The following is an 18,147-nucleotide window of genomic DNA, read 5'->3' on the forward strand; positions in this document are numbered from 1 at the left end:
AATAACCCTTACACCAGCAGGTGTAAAACCCGTTGGATACAAATGGGTATTTATAAGAAAACATAATAAGAAAAATGAAATAGTTAGATACAAGGCAAGAATTGTAGCCCAAGGACTTTCTCAAATTCCAGGGATTGATTATTAAGAAACATATTCTCCAGTAGTTGATTTCTGCTAAGTTTGACAGCCACAAAAGGACTGCAAATGCGATTAATGGATGTAGTGACTGCATATATATATGGGTCACACAGACATTTACATGAAAGTCCCTGAAGGACTAAAAACCACAAGCCTAGACAATTACTTTCCATAAAACTAAAAAGGTCACTTTATAGATTGAAACAACCTGGGAGGATGTGGTATAAATGTCTCAGTGAATACCTTATGAGAGAAGGGTTCAAGAACAATCAAATTAGCCCCTATGTTTTCATTAAGCGATCACAATCAGGATTTGCTATTATTGCAGTTTATGTTGATGATCTGAATATCATCAAAACCCCAAATGAGCTTGAAAGAACTGAAAATACTTGGTGAAAGAGTTTGAGATGAAAAACCTTGAAAACTAAATTTTGCCTTGAATTGCAAATTGCGCACTTGAGTCATGGTATTTTTGTCCATCAATCAAACTATACAGAAAGAGTTCTGAAAAGATTTTTCATGGACAAAGCAACTTCAATCAACTTCCCAATGGTTATTCAATCTTTGAATATGAAAAACGATCCATTCAGACCCTGAGAGGAAAATGAAGAAATTATGGGTCCAGAAGTACCATACTTAATTACAATTAGAGCCTTAATGTACTTAGCTAACAACACTTGACCCAACATAACTTTCTTTGTGAACCTGTTAGCCAGGTGCAGCAACGCACTGATATATAGACATTGGAAGGGATTTCGACACTTACTCCGGTACCTATGAGGGACACAAGAACTTGGTTTATAATATCAACAAAAACAAGATGCTACTCTCGTTGGGTATGTAGACGCTGGATACTTATCAGATGCACAAAATACCAAGTCACAAATTGGAATGAACATGGAAATCAACAAAGCAGATATTGACCCCAACATCCTCAAATCATTCAAAGTTGATAGCTCTTTATGAAGCAGGACGAGAATGTGTATGGCTAAGGTCGATGGTCAGTATTATCCAAGAACAATGTGGAATGAACATGATAACAGAAATTCCAACCATCATCTTTAAAGATAATATATACAACATGCATCTCTCAAGTAACTGAAGGATATACTAAGGGAGATAGAACAAAACATATATCCCCAAAACTATTCTTCACGCATGATCTGCAAAAGGATGAGGAAATAGATGTCCAACAAATTCAGTCTTGTGATAACCCTGCCGATCTGTTCACCAAATCACTTTCTTCAAAGAGATTTGAGTAATTAGTTCACAAAATTGGAATGCGACATCTTCATGAACTATGCTGAAATCATGGGGGTGTACTATATGCACTGCAATTTTCTTTTCCTTTAATCACGCTTTTATCCCATAGGGTTTTTCCTAACAAAGTTTTTAACGAGGTAGTATACCAAAGCATATAATATAATATCGTTGTACTCTTTTTCCCTAGCTATGGTTTTTATGAAAGGAATGGTGTCCTTTTAACAAGTGTTCCAATAGAGGGTTCGGAATTATTAGAAAGCTAATTCTTCAATGAGGTCAAGTGATCAGAATGCCTAGGTATAGGCCGCTTCCGATCAGTAATATTAATGTGTAATTAATATTACAGCTTAATCTTGACTGAACCCTTCGGGTTGCACCCCAATCGAATAACCGATCCGAAACGACGAATCAATCCGAAATATTAGATGAGTCATAAGAGTATTACGAACAAAAACTTCATATATCGAGCTTAGAGCGTCGAGACCGAGCGTCGCAAGTCGAGTCGAGTTTAGAATTCGACGAGACGGAAAATCAAGCAAGCGACAAGTTCGAGTTAGGCCGTAGCCTCGCATTGGCCTAGCCATGCGAGTGCTAGGCTAGCCTAAGCTACCAAGCGCATCGCAAAGCATGCCGCAAGCCTAGCATGCATTGCGGGCTAGGCCAAACATGCTAGCATGGCTGGTGCTGTTGGTCGCAAGCATGCTAGCAGCTAGTGCATGCTAGCGTGCTAGTGTGCTAGGCCCTGCACCTAGCCGCAAGTAATGTAGCAGCAGCGCACTCGAATCACGAGCATCGTAGCTGCATGCTATGCGTGCTGGCTACGCGTGCTTTCTAGTGTAGCAGCACCAAGCAACACCACTTGGCCACGCCTCTCACACAGCAGCATGCACCAAGCATCAGCCCGGTCAAGGGATGGGAATATTTTCTTGGTGTTTGGCTTGGGGAGCAAGGTGTTTTGGTCCCCCCCCTTTTGGTGGTCCTCACCTACCCATTCTCTCCATATGACACTTGGAGCTTGTTTATTGCTTCGCATTTAAATTTGTTTTTTATTAAAATAAATTGGTGGAAAAATGCAATTCTCCCACATTGATGGGAGAAGGGAGATCAAGGCTCCCTTTCCTTTAAATACCCAAGTTTTGGGTTTGGGAAAAATTACTTGAGTTGAACTCAATAAGGCATCTCATCATCAGTGAGAAAACCTTTAAGTTCGTAATACTCTAGTTTCATTTGGTCAAGTCCCGACTAACCTTCGGGACAAAGACCGCTCGGGTCGGGTCGAGGGTGCGAGTCGTAGGAGACCTTCGCACTTGCGAGGTTAAGCTTTCAAGTAAGAGCTCGTGATCGAGCAAAGCACAGTTCAAGGGTAAGAACGTCTTTTCTCTTTCTCTCTCTTTTATTGTTTAATGATGTGATTGCATGTTTAGTTATTTTAATTAGTGGGCGGGTCTTGGGCAGGTTTCTCTTCCGCATAGTGTCAGACACTACGAAACCCAACAGTGGTATCAGAGTTGGGTTTAATTTAATTATTGTAACTAATAATTAATTGAGGTGATTTAAAATGGATTTAAATTCTGGTTTTGCTTTCTAATTAGATTAGAAGCTCGTTTTAATTAGTTTTAATCCCGTATATATACTAATTTTGGCCAACAAACCCAGATTTCGACTCAAAAATAGTGATTTTTAGGTGGAATCGATGTTCTAAATCGTTTTTGATCCTCTTTGAATGATGTCTAGAAGCCTCGTTAAAATAAATAAATAAAATAATTAAAATGGCCCCAATTAAGAAAAACAATAGCCCACAACATAACCCAAGTGCCTAGCATCAAAGCCACGGGGTTAGGCTTGCTAGGCACTAAGGTCATGGCTAACTAGCCTAGGGTGCTGGGTTGCGCACCATGGCTGCCTAGCAACCCCTAGGTGTTGTGGCTGAGCTTGCTGGTCTGCCTGCCTAGCAGAGCGCGCCATGCTTGCTGGCACCACACGCATCGCAGCAAGCTTCGCATGCTTGCGTGCATGCCGGTGCTGGCAGCGTGTGCTGGGCTGGCTGGGGCTCGCTGCCTTGCTACCCAGTAGCATGCAGGCACCCTCACACACCACACGCATCTTCTCGCACAGCCATAACACTAAGCGCAGCCTTGCATATACATCGTAGCACCATGCACCACACACTTGCACACACACTAGCGCACTAACGAGGCAACGTAACCCACCACGCACCTTGGCAGACACATGTGGGCTGCTTGAGCAGCTCGGCTAGCCTAAGGGCGTGGTTTGGGCGATTTTTCCTTGATTTGCGTGCACTTGCCTCTGGATTTTAATTCCCGATATATGTGTGATATAAAATTAATTCTAAATTTATTTTGGAACCAATTTCGAGCAAAATGAAAAGAAAATAAGTCCAACTTAATTAAATTCAATTTTAGTAGTGCACAAGCCTAAATTATTCAAGAACCATTCTTTAAATCAATTTAAGTCAATCTTGATGCTACAAAATTGAAGGGCTACACTCATAATTAATTTAACCAAATATAAATTAATAATGAGATTTGACAAAATTAAGGAGGTTGGAAAAATAAACCCTTCCATCCAATGAAAAATTTCCAACAATAACTTGTGTATAATTGAAAAATTACATCTTCCAATATGAAGATTAATTAAATTTCAATAACAAGTTTTGAACTTTTAGGACTTTAATCAACTCAAAATGATTAAATCCAAAAATTAGCAATCAAAGTTCCAACCAAATAAACAATTAAAAAATTGGATCTTTAAGATATTAGGGACTTCAAAATGACAAGTTTGCCATGAACATTCACACTTGAAGCAATTTATTTGCAAAAATGTGAAAATTTCAAGTTTATGTGAAAAATGAACTCACCAAATTAAGCACCAATTATGACTGACTTCATAAACATGCTTAATAAGGTTTATAATTGCAGTAGATTAGTGATGCAACCATACATTTAATCAAGGTTTACAGATTTAAAATTTTTCGTCCAGAATGAAAAACCCCTCGAAAAACATGTTTCTGGGTTCGAAGGCTAAAATGAGGAAAATACGAGATTAAAACTAATTAAAATGAGCTTCTAATCTAATTAGAAAGCAAAAACAGATTTCAAATCCATTTTAAATCACCTCAATTAAATATTAGTTACAATAAATAAAATGAGCGCGGCTCCGATACCGCTGTTGGGTTTCGTAGCGTTCAATGCTACACGGAAGAGAAACCTGCCCAAGACCTGCTCACTAATTAAAGCAACTAAATATTTAATCACATAATTAACAACATAAGAGAGAGAAAAGGAAATGACATTCTTACCCTCGACGCGTGCTTCGCTCCTATAGAGCTTGGACTTCAAAGCCTTAGCTCCGCAAGCGCGAGAGCCTCCGACGGAGTCCACCCTCGAGACCCGACCCGAACGGCCTCTACCCCGAAGGTTAGTTGGGGCTAGACCAAGAAAGACTAGAGTATTACAAACTTAAAGGTTTTCTCACCTAAAGGGAGATGTCTTATTGAGTTCAACTCAAGTGTTCTTCCCAAAACCCAAAACTTGGGTATCACTACAAGAAATAGGTTGTTTTCTAACAGAATTGTTCCGACGGATGAAATTTCCGTCGGAAATTTTGATTTTCCGACAAAATTTGGGTCTGTCAGAAAATTCCGCCGGAAAAGGTTTGTTGCGACGGAAAATCCCTCGGAATATTTCCGACGGATATTTTTCCCTCGGAAATTTATTGCTTCCGACAGAATATTCCATCGGAAAATTTATTCCGACGGAATGCTGTAAATACCGAGGGATAAAAATCCGTCGAAAATAAGAATTTCCAACGGATTTTTAATCCGTAGGAAATTTCCGACGGATTTTAATTCCGTAGGAAATTTCCGACGGATTTTACACATTTTCCGACGGATTTCTAGCATTTTAAAAAAAAAATTAAAAAAAGAAAAGACTTAACCCTAAAATACGTACACTCCCCAACCCTTTTATCTCTCCTCTCCTTCTCCCCCTCCGCCTCTCTTTCTCTCTCTTCTCATCTCTTCTCTTCTTCTATTTCTCTCTCCTCTCCTCTCTTCTTTCCCTTTCTGTTTTTCTCATTCTTCGTTCTTTCCCCTTTCCTCATTCTTTCCCCTTCGATCTTCTCCTTCTCTCCTCTTCTTGGATCTCCTCCTTCTCTCATCTTCTTTCCCCTTCTTTGACAACACCACCACCGCGACACAACAACGATAATAACCACACCACCGCGCATCACAACAACAACAACCACCGCAACGACGGAATACACCAGCACGCATCAACGACAACAACAACAACATTTAGATCTAGGTTTTTTTTTTAAAACAATTCTGATTATAATTAATTTTTGATATAATTGTAATGTTTTTTATATTAATTTCAGAAGATAATTGTATGTTTTATTTATTTTGTTCAATTTTAATTGGTTTTGTTTATTTTTATCGATTTTTTTTGTTTGGATCTGGGTTTGGTTTATTCCGATTTTTGGTTTTTGTTTCGATTTGGTTGTTCTGGATTTTATTGCGTTTTTTCGATTTTTTTTTTCTTTTTCTCGGTGTGGTGGTGGTTTTTTCTGGGTAGGTGAAGTACGGTGGGGTGGGTGGGTGTGCGTCGGTGTTGGTGGGTGGTCTGGGGGTTAACGTTGTTCTGGGCAGGTGGGTGGGTGTGGGTGGGGCTGTCTAGGCAGGGGTGGGGGTTGTTCTAGGCAGGGGTGGGTGTGGTGGGTGGGCTGGTCTGGGTGGGTATGGTGGGTGGGTGGGCTGGTCTGGGTGGGTGTGGTGGATGGGTGGGCTGGTGTGGGTGGGTGTGGGTAAGGGTTGTTCTGGGCAGGTGGAGTGGGTGTGGGTGGGGGTGTCTAGGTGGGGGTGGGGATTGTTCTGGGCAGGGGTGGATGTGGTGGGTAGGCTGGTCTGGGTGGGTAGGGGTGGGTGTGGGTGGTGGTTTGGGTGTGTTGGGGGTCTGTGGTGGGGGGTGGGTGGTGGTGGGCTGGTGGCTGGGCTGGGTCTGGGCAGGTGGGTGGGGGGCTGTTTTTTTTTTTTTATTTTTCCGACGTAATTTTCCGCCGGAAAATACCGCCTCCGACGGAAAATTCCGTCGGAACATCTCCTCGACCGACGAAAATTTCCGTCAGAATATATCCCATTCCGTAATTTCCGTTGGAACCTTGCGACGGATTTTCACTGAAAGTCAACAAAAGCGCCGACAGAACAAAATCCGTCGGAAATTCCGTCGGAATAAACCTTTGCGACGGAATATCACAAAATACCTACAAAGGGTCATCCGACAATGCTTTCCGACGGAATTCCGTCGGAAATTGGCATTTTCGACGGAATTTCAGGGTTTTCCGACGGATTTTTTCCGTCGTTGATTGACTGTTTTCTAGTAGTGTATTTATATGAAATGGAGACTTAATCTCCATTCTCCCATCAATGTGGGAGATTTGCATTTTCCTCTATTTTATTTTAATCAAAAATAAAATAAAATGCAATTATATCAACAAGCCACAAGTGGCAAAGGGAGAGCAAAAAGTAGGTGAGGACCACTAAAGGGGGGGGGGACCAAAAATCCCCTTGCTCCCCTAGCAAGGCCACCAAGCATCGGTCTGTACCAAGACTCAAGAGCAGCCCACGCATAGCTGGCAGCCAGCCTGCCTTGGCTGCCAAGGCTGCCTAGCTGGTGCCTGGCACCTTGGCAAGGCTTTCTAGCTAGCCCGCATACACATGCACGCAGCCAGCAAGCCACGCATACAATGCGGGTTGCTGCTGCTGCTGTGTAGCGTATACTAGGTGCTGCTTGGCACACCAGCACGCTTAGCCTCAGCACGTAGCATGCTGCGATGCCTAGCACGTAAGCATGCACAGCCACAGCGCATAGCACGCTGCGATGCTAGGCGATGCTGCGATGTGTGGCTGTGTGCGAGAGGCTGCTATGCTAACACACATCGTCGTAGCACAGCACGCATAGCGCGCTGCTGCTGTGCTTGAGCTAGCGATGGTGCGGCTGGGTGCGTGGCTCAGCACACTAGCACGCTAGCATGCTTGCGACCTTCTGCACCAGCCTTGCTAGCATGCTTGCAATATGCCTAGTGATGCGCATCGCATCTTGAGCTAGCCTAGGACTTGAATTGCTAGGCAAATGCAAGGCTACGGCTTAGCTCGAACTTGTCGCTTGCTTAATTTCTCGTCTCATCGAATTTGAAAATCAACTCGACTTGCGACGCTCGGTCTCGACGCTCTAAGCTCAATATCCAACGTCTTTGTTCGTAATACTCTAATGACTCATCTAATCCTTCGGATTGATTCGTCAATTCGGATCGGTTACTCGATTGGGTGTGACCCGAAGGGTTCAGTCAAGATTAAGCTGTAATATTAATTATACATTAATATTACTGATCGGAAGCGGCCTCCACCTAGGCATTCCGATCACTTGACCTTACTGAAGAATTAGCTTTTTAATAATTCTAAACCCTCTATCGGAATAATACACTTGTTGGAAGGACACCATTCCTTTCATAAAGGGGCAGCAAGCCTACTATGCGAGCTGGCCACCCACAAGCTGCCAGCACCAGCAGCATGCTGCGAGGCTGCTGGTGCCACTAGGCGTGAGGTGCGCTGCTGGCTGGGCATGCCAGCACCCTGGGCAAGCTAGCCACGGCCCTTGGTGCCTAGCAAGCCTAGCCCCGTGGCTTTGATGCTAGGCACTTGGGCATGTGGTGAGCTATCATTTTGCGCAATTGGGCCGTTTTAATTATCTTTTAGCGAATCTAGGCCTCGATTTCTCCGGCACTTGCAAAATAATTTGGCAAAATATGGGTTAACCAACTTGATTAATTGGATTAATTAATTTGGATGCGGAATTTAGTGGGAGCTTCGTTAATTACTTGAACTTATTGCGTCTTAATCACATAAAATGATAAACAACTTTGACTAGTTTTAATTAGGCGCGTTAATCGAATTAACCACCTAAGTTAGTTACTAGTTTGCGCATGTTATGCATTGTTACTTGTTTTTCGTTGTAAAATGCATGGGCCATTCACAAATAGTGATTGGATGAATAGAATGTATATTCTTTCACAGGTTTTGTTAAAATGACAACTAGTAGGGCCCGACTAGGATAGTAAATACGGACTGCGATCTGTTATGTATTTTTGTAAATCTAAATACGGTCTGCGTACCGTTGCGTATTTTTGTACCTTAATACTTAGATTAATCCTAGTCCTAATAACTAGTAATTGCATATTTGGCGGAGATGTCTCAAGACGGTGTTTCTAAGAAGACAAGCCAAAAGGATGCATCGAAGACCCTTGGAGATTTGAAGACTCAATGGGTCATGCTAGTTGCCAAATGCATCTTTTACTTATATTTTCTATATATAATTGTGTTTATATATGATTGAATGGTATGATAGATGCATATTTAGGATTTCAAATGTTGCGATGGTTAATTAAGTTCACATAAATCAACCAACATAGAAACCCTAGGTCCCTATAAAATTGAGCTAAAATTTGCCATTCCAATAACAACACTTACCGAACTAATGCGCGTAGTGATGGGCTACGCCAAAGCAAGGCATCACTACTTCCTTAGGAACGTAAGGTATACTAGGTATACAAGTTGGTCTTGGTTAAGCTCAACGATATTAGTAAGGAGTCCATAGATGTCGTGGCATTGGAAATAAAATGTCAAGGAAGCATTAGATGCGACGTTTTATCGAACCAAGAGTAGCTTAGAGCTATTGGAAATTGGATTGTTTACCTTAAAATATTAAGTTTTAAGACAAGCCAAAGCATGCTTAATCACTTTTTGATTTTTGGGATCTTGGAATCGTTTTATTCTTGCCTAAAAGGGACTAGTATTAATGCGTGGATAAAACACTCAATAAGATTGAAAAATTTGCATGTATGCTTTAAATTTCAAACTTATTTGTCTACGAATGGTTTTTCATTTCAAATTCTTTAAATTGTAGAAACATGTCTGCAAATAACTCAAACAACCAGTTTTCATTACGCTCAATTCTCGACAAGGAGAAGTTGAGTGGGCCAAATTTTCTTGATTGGAAAAGGAACTTGCGTATTGTTCTCATGCAAGAGCAAAAGGAATACGTCCTTGATGAGGAAATGCCCGACACCCCAATGAGGAGGTCACTCAGGCTGCCCTTAACCGATGGCAAAGTGCCAATCGGGATGTCAAGTGCATCATTCTGGCCAATATGTCTTCAGACCTTCAAAAGACTTCTTTGAAAAGGAGACAACTTTTGAGATCATTTCTTAACTTCAGAACATGTTCCAAGAGCAGGCCCCAACTGAAAGGTTTAAAACCCACAGGAAGATCCTTGAGAGCAAGCTCAAGAAAGTAGAGTCAGTCAGCCCGCATTTTCTTAAAATGATTGTATAATTTGAGAACATGGAAAGGCTTGATGCTGGGTATTCAACCGAAATGGCAATTGACATCATTCTCTATTCGCTGCATAAAGGCTATGATCAGTTCAAGATGAACTATAATATGCACAGCATGGAGAAAACCCTCACCGAGCTTCATGGTATGTTGAAGCAGGCCGAGCAAACCCTCAAGGAGGAGGGGAAGCATGACATGCTCATGGTGAGAAACGACAAGCCATTTAAGCGCTCGGACAAGAAGAGAAGCTTTAAAGGGAAAAAGAAGAAGAATTTTCCACCTAAGTCAAGTGCTGCTAAGACCGGCAAGGACAAGAAGGTAGCCTCTTCCAAATCCGATTCCAAATGTTTTTACTGCAAGAAGAAAGGACATTGGAAGCGAGATTGCCTCAAATTCAAGGAAGATATGAAGAACGACACCGTTTCTTCTGTATCAGGTATTTTTGTTATAGACTTAAACTTCGCTAGCAAAACATCATGGGTATTAGATACCGAATGTGGCTCACACCTTTGTTCCAATGCTCAGGGACTAAGGATAAATAGGAGGCTAGAGAAGGGAGAGGTCGAGCTTTGGGTCGGCAATGGAGCAAGGATATCTGTCGTATCCGTCGGAACTCTCAGTTTGTCTTTTCTTAAGATTTGGGGTTGCGAAGCATATGTCAAGAGATTAATTTCTGACAAACTTCACCCAAAATCAGACAAGTGTTTCTTTCTGGTATACCCAAAAGAAACCAAAGGGTATTACCTCTACAGCAAATCCGAGAACAAAGTGTTTGTTGCTCGTGATGGTGTCTTTTTGGAGAAGGAACACTTTTCCAAAATGACAAGTGGGAGGAAAATCGAACTCAATGAAGTTCGAAAGGACGAGCAACCAAGTCAACCTGACAAAACTGACAATCAAAGTGCTTTAGAAGCAGCTAATGACATTGGTCAGAGTCAAACCGACAATGCAAATGCTCAACCTATTACCCTGCGTAGGTCGCAACGGCCAAGACCTCAACCAGACAAATGCCTTGGTATTGTCTTAACCAAAGATCAAAACATCCTAGTTATGGATGGAGATGAGCTAGCGACATATAAAAAAGCTCAGACGAGCCCCGACTCTGCGAAATGGCAACATGCCACGAAATCCGAGATGGACTCCATGTTTGAAAATCAAGTCTGGGACTTGGTTGATTTGCCCCAAGGTTACACACCTATCGGTTGCAAATGGATTTTCAAATTGAAAATCGACAAAGATGGAAATGTATCTATATACAAAGCTAGATTGGTGGCAAAAGGTTACAGGCAAATTCACGGCGTTGGTTATGATGAAACCTTTTCGCCAGTCGCCATGCTTAAGTCCGTCCGGATTATCCTAGCGATTGTTGCATATTATGATTATGAAATATGGCAAATGGATGTCAAAACCGCCTTCCTTAATGGGATTTTGGAAGAAACCGTGTATATGACACAACCAGAAGGTTTTGTTGATCCAAGAAATGCTGGGAAGGTATGTAGGCTAAAGAAGTCCATTTATGGACTAAAGCAGGCAAACAGAAGTTGGAATCTGCGATTCAATGAAGCCATTAGTAAGTTTGGTTTTATCAAGAATCCAGATGAGTCTTGTGTTTACAAGAAGGTCAGTGGGAGAGACATCGCATTCCTCGTCTTATATGTCGATGACATATTACTCATTGGAAACAGCGCTAAACTGTTAGAGTCCGTAAAGGGCAGGCTTGGAAAGTGCTTTTCAATGAAGGACTTGGGAGAGGCACAGTACATATTGGGCATCAAGATCTATAGGGATAGATCTACAAGGATGATTGGATTGAGCCAAAGTACTTATATTGATAAGGTACTTGCACGATTCAACATGGAAGGGGCCACGAGAAGGTACCTGCCCATGTCACATGGCATAACTCTCAGCAAGAAGCAGTGTCCATAGACACCTGATGAGCGAGATAGGATGAATCAGATTCCATATGCTTCGCTTATTGGATCGATCATGTATGCCATAATATGTACTAGGCCGGATGTATCGTATGCCTTGAGTGCTACGAGCCGATACCAATCAAACTCAGGAGAGGCCCATTGGACTACGGCCAAGAATATCCTAAAGTACCTGAAAAGGAACAAGGATAAATTTCTGGTCTATAGTGGGAGTAATGATTTGGTTGTTGAAGGTTATACTAACGCGAGCTTCCAGACTGACACAGACGACTCCAAGTCGCAGTAAGGGTACATATTCTACCTAAATGGAGGAGCGTTTAGTTGGAAGAGTGCTAAGCAAAGCACCACTGCAGATTCTACAACTGAAGTCGAATACTTGACAGCTTCGGAAGCAGCTAAGGAGGCAGTTTGGTTTCGTAAGTTCATTAGTGAACTTGATGTAGTACCCTCCATCAAGGGTCCAATAGACCTCTATTGTGATAACAATGGAGCTATTGCTCAGGCCAGGGAGCCAAGGGAACATCAGAAGCTCAAACATGTCAAGCGGCGATTTCACATGATAAGGGAATGGAAGTCCGAGGGTGAAGAGAATTTGTAAGATTGGAACGGACGACAATGTAGACGATCCATTGACTTAACCTTTGCCTCAAGTGAAGCACAACAAGCACGTTGAGGCAATGGGAATCAAGCATGTTGGAGATTGGCTATGATTTCCCTATATATGTGTTTTAATTATACTTGATGTCTTAATGTAAAACACTAAGTTGAACCATTCGGTTTTGGAGAAATTAAATTTTCTGCAAATTTATTATTACTCCATTTCTATTTAATTGTGGTTTAGAATTAAAAAATGAGTCCATTCGATTTATAAGAATATTCAAAACAGGGTATCAAGACCATGTCTTGGATAAAGAAACACTTGTTAAGTGAACATTGAATATTTCAATCGAAAAATTATCCCTAATCAAGGTCATTTAAATGATGGACGATTAATGACCACTTGAGATTAGTGTATAGTATGATTTATAGCGCCGTTTCTTGTGCTACGAGTACATGATTGTCATAAATCATTTGCACAGGTATGGTTTAGAATTATACCGGATCGACCTATGAGAATACTTTAAGAGATATAAAATCGTCAAAAGTATATTTCTCATTATAGCTATCCTTTTTCCTCGACCATGAGTATTGTTCTCTTGTTTGAGTACTAGTCATTTTGATGTTATCAAACGTCTGCAGTAAATGGAGAGTATAACGGCAACACTCAGGCGACTAGGTCCTCTTAGTAAGGGAAGCTAACAATGCAAGACTAGGAATGTCCCTCTATTAATAATAGGGAATATGTCTTTGTTGTTTACAAGGCCTCTCGAAGAGCGAGACTGTGAACATGCATGGCCGTGCTCAGATGAATTTTAGAAATCATCTTATTGACAGTCGAACTTGGAAATCGAGAAACACTTCCGGACGTAATAAGGATGACGAAGAATCTTACCTTATAGTTCATGAAGAGACATTAAGCGACATAGGAAAAGGGTTACACAATAACTGCACACGTGTCCAGAAGGACAAGTGGGAGATTGAAAGGAATGGTGTCCTTCCAACAAGTGTATTATTCCGATAAAGGGTTCAGAATTATTAGAAAGCTAATTCTTCAGTGAGGTCAAGTGATCGGAATTCCTAGGTGGAGGCCGCTTCCGATCAGTAATATTAATGTGTAATTAATATTACAGCTTAATCTTGACTGAACCCTTCGGGTCCGCACCCCAATCGAATAATCGATCCCAGACGACGAATCAATTCGAAGGATTAGATGAGTCATTAGAGTATTACGAACACAGACGCCAGATATCAAGCTTAGAGCGTCGAGACCGAGCGTCGGAATTCGAGTCGAGTTTAGAATTCGACGAGACGGAAAATCAAGCATACAACAAGCTCGAGCTAGGTCGTAGCCTCGCATTAGCCTAGCCATGCGAGTGCTAGGCTAGCCTAAGCTACCAAGCGTATCGCAAAGCATGCTGCAAGCCTAGCAAGCATTGCGTGCTAGGCCAAGCATGCTAGCATGGCTGGTGCTGCTGGCCGCAAGCATGCTAGCAGCTAGAGCATGCTAGCGTGCTAGTGTGCTAGGCCACGCACCCAGCCGCAAGCAATGCAGCAGCAGCACACTCGCTAGCACGAGCATCGCAGCAGTGTGCTATGTGTGCTAGGCTATGCGTGCTTTCTAGCATAGCAGCACCAAGCAACAACACCTTGCCACGCCTCTCACACAGCAGCATGCACCAAGCAGCAGCATTGCAGCAACGCATGCATGGCCTGCTTGCTGCACGCATGCGTGTGCTTGCTGGCTGTGTGCTGGCTGGCTGGGCTGCCCAGCCTTGGCGCTAAGCTCCAGCTGGCAGCCAAGGCAGGCTGCCAGCCAGCCATTTAGCGTGGTCAACCCAGTCAAGGGAGGGGACCATTTTCTTGGTGTTTGTCTTGGGGAGCAAGGTGTTTTAGTCCCCCCCCCCTTTTGGTGGTCCTCACCTACCCATGCTCTTCATATGACACTTGGAGCTTGTTGATTGCTTTGCATTTTAATTTATTTTTTTATTAATATAAATTGGTGGAAAAATGCAATTCTCCCACATTGATGGGAGAAGGGAGATCAAGGCTCTCTTCCCTATAAATACCCAAGTTTTGGGTTTGGGAAAAATCACTTAAGTTGAACTTAATAAAGCATCTCATCATTAGTGAGAAAACCTTTAAGTTTGTAATACTCTAGTTTCATTTGAACAAGTCCCGACTAACCTTCGGGACAAAGACCGCTAGGGTCGGGACGAGGGTGCGACCCGTAGGAGGCCTTCGCACTTGCGAGGTTAAGCTTTCAAGTAAGAGTTCGTGATCGAGCGAAGCACGCTTCGAGGGTAAGAACGTCTTTTCTCTTTCTCTCTCTTGTGTTGTTTAATTATGTGATTGCATGTTTAGTTGCTTTAATTAGTGCGCGGGTCTTAGGCGGGTTACTCTTCCGCGTAGTGTCAGACACTACAAAACCCAACATTTTATCCCACAGGGTTTTACCTAGCAAAGTTCTTAATGAGGCAACTCATACCCCATTTCATGTGAACATTCAAGGGGGGGTGTTGAAGAAGATACCAAACGAAGTTCACATGTATATTTGTCAAGGACATTAATTATATGCACAAGAGTACAATAAGAGTGCAATCATGTATATATTTATTGTAAATTTTGGCTATATAATGAGAGTTTTACAAAGAAGCATATTATTACATTTCACCCCATTTTCTTTCACTTCTTCTTTTACTGATTACACTTTCTATCGGTAAATGCTTTTAACACATAGCATTTAACGCGGCCTTGATTTTTCTTACCAAATACCTTAAAATATTCCAATAAGTTTAAAAAATAAGTTTAAGATGATTCAGATAAGTACAAGGAAAAAAATTCCAATAAGTTTAAAATAAGAGTTAGGAAAGAAAAAAAAAACCCCCGTAATTAGGTTAAATTAATATGCTTTTAAACAAAATAAAATGAACTAAATATAGCCTAAATCAGTTTAGGTTTCAATAAATAAACACACATGGTAGATGTTCGCTCGTCTCTTTATAGTGGAGTGTCTCCAAGTATCTCTGTATGGTGGAGTCGTTAGTTTTTGTTGATTTAATTGTTGTTTTTCTTTAGGATTCTTTTGTATGTTCGGGATTGCTGATAAAGATTTTTTCGGGATCGCAAAGGTTTAAGGCCGACCCAAAAGGCTGTTTTGAGGGGCGACTGCCAGGGCCCAATCAGAAAAGGGTCCCAAAACTAATAATGTTATTATGTGTTAAGTATAAATGCTGTAAATATGTTTTGTGTATGCAAGTTGGCTTAATTGGTAGAAGCTATACTTATCTTGCACAACATCAAAAGTTTAAATCTAAACCTTGACATTATTTTTTTTTTGTTTTATTGTTTTTCTTACTTTCACCTTCCAGTTTATTAATTTTTAATTGTTATATTTTTTTACTTATTGATGACTAAAGATATCAATGGTCAAATTTTGCATTTACATATGTGCCCAAGGAAAACGTTGCAAGGAAAAAAAAAACAAAAAAAAAAAAAAACCAAAAACAAAAACAAAGAGAGTAACAATTATTTATTAACTACTTTTATTTATTTATCACTTTGCCACATCTATAATCTATAATTAATTAATACTAAAATAACAAATGCTGATATCATCCTATCATAAAATTAGACACATGTCAAGTTGTTATTAAAAAATGTCCCTTCAAAACGATAAATGATGTCATTATTTTATGATTTTTATTTTATTTTATTTTATTAAAATTTTGATCAACTATATTATTATTAGTATCAATTTCCGAAAAATAGTCTAAATAATTTTTTTTCTCTTCCTCTGATACCCCTTTCATCATTTAATTTTTCTATAACCTCTATTTTTTTCTTAAAAATATTTTATTTATTATTTATTTTGGGATTTTTTTAGTTTTTTTATATGAAAAAATGTCCAAATTTAGAAAATTTTATTTGTTCAAATCGTGCATCGCACGAGACTAATCTAGTATGTATATAAAAGTAATTACCAAAGTTATCCCTAAAGTACATGTGTCACATTCACAACAAAAATTTTCCCGCCAAAATTTTTTTTTTTTTTTTTTTTTCTTTATAAAATAACATGATGAAAAAAAAGTCAATGAATAAAATTTTACAATAATTTATAAAATTATTTTAAATAATATATCTAACAAGAGAGTTTTGAAGCTAGACATTTAATGAATTCAATTTTTTTTTAAATAAAAGTTATATAAGTCAGTTCATTTAAACTAACTTTATTTTAATTGGCTTTTATTATTTTCTAGTCTTATTATTATGAATCTGTTCGTGCATTGCATGGGGCAAAAACTAGTATATATAAAAGCAAATGTTAGCATGTAAGATGTTGTTGAGTTTATCTTGGTGTATATTTTTCCAAATGTTAACCTCTTATAACTTTTACTAATTTGTAGTTAAAGGTTTAAAGATATTTATGGTTAAAATTGTACATTGGCAAACGTATCTTTTTAATGTATTCTGGGATAGAGGTACTATCAATTTAATATGAAGTATTATATGTTTTGTAAAAAAATAAAAAATAGTCTAAAACTAAATTGAACAAAATTTGACTAAATTAGAAAGTACAAACGCCATTTTGTGATAATTTAGAATTGTATCACATGGCAAACTTGTAAATAAATTTTGGCAAGCAAAAATTTAATGCAATGTTATAAAAAGTGACAGAGTGCTCGGGAAATTCATGAAGGGGGGTTGATAGCGACAACAACTTGGGAACATAGACATTGTCAATAGAAAAAAATTGTAAAAGAATTGTTATTGAAAAAAATGCTACTTAATTATAAAATTAAATTGCAAAATAAAATTTAGCCGTTTATACTTCCTCTTTACATTGAGCAATCCAATTGATTGATAAGTTTGTTGGAATTTTACCAAGAAAGTAAGCAATCTAACTAATAGGTACGTCACCTTAGTACCATGGATGATACCATGGATGATTGCATGGTTGTAGACGACTCTAAGTACTAGGTGGAAGATGTGGAATGCGAATGTATGAGTACAATTGATAATTGCACAGTCGAAGAAGTAGCAACTGCTTATAAGGAAACTGATCAATAGTTAGGCTATGTGGAATGCGAACGTATGATTTGTTTTGAGGCATTTCTTGAGCAATCGCCTTTCATGTGTTGTGCACAGGCTTAGAAAATAAGTCGATCATACCTGCAATCTCAACCTTAAAATTAGCTTTCATAGAAGTAAGTTGGCTGACTATGATAGAGGCTTCTTCATGAGAAGCCGGACTATCAAATCATGCAAGGTCATCTCTGGAAAGGGGAACATCAACCTGTTCGCGCTCCTAAGTGTCTTGGCCTTGAGGATCATGCTCAGCATCGCTATAGATAGATGCACGCGAATCCCCATATTTTTGTTCTCATCTAATAAGTACTTTCGTCCTGTACATGAGCAATATCATTCATGGTTAGTGTTGTACGTATTACCATCTTGAGCCATTTTCATTAGTGTCTCCCTACAAACACCAAATGTTTCGAGAATTTTTGGATGTCCTTTGTCGGGAGACAGTAGTTGAACAATATATCACCCAGCTTGAACACCTGCAAAATAACAAATCTCCTATTTACCCGTTATTCGCCTTCGAGGATCAAGTTAGTGATCGAAAACGGAATGTTTAGAGAGAGATAGTAGAGGAAGGAAAAATTAGTATTCAAAGCTTCGTTATGAATCTATATACTTATATATCCATAACTAATACTAAAATAGCAACCCCTGACATCATCCTATCCTAAAATTAGCACATGTCATGTTGTTATTAAAAACTTTCCCTCAAAAACTATAAATGAT

This window comes from Chenopodium quinoa, unplaced genomic scaffold (genome assembly GCF_001683475.1).
Source record: "Chenopodium quinoa cultivar QQ74 unplaced genomic scaffold, ASM168347v1, whole genome shotgun sequence".
Taxonomy (NCBI): Eukaryota; Viridiplantae; Streptophyta; class Magnoliopsida; order Caryophyllales; family Amaranthaceae; genus Chenopodium; species Chenopodium quinoa.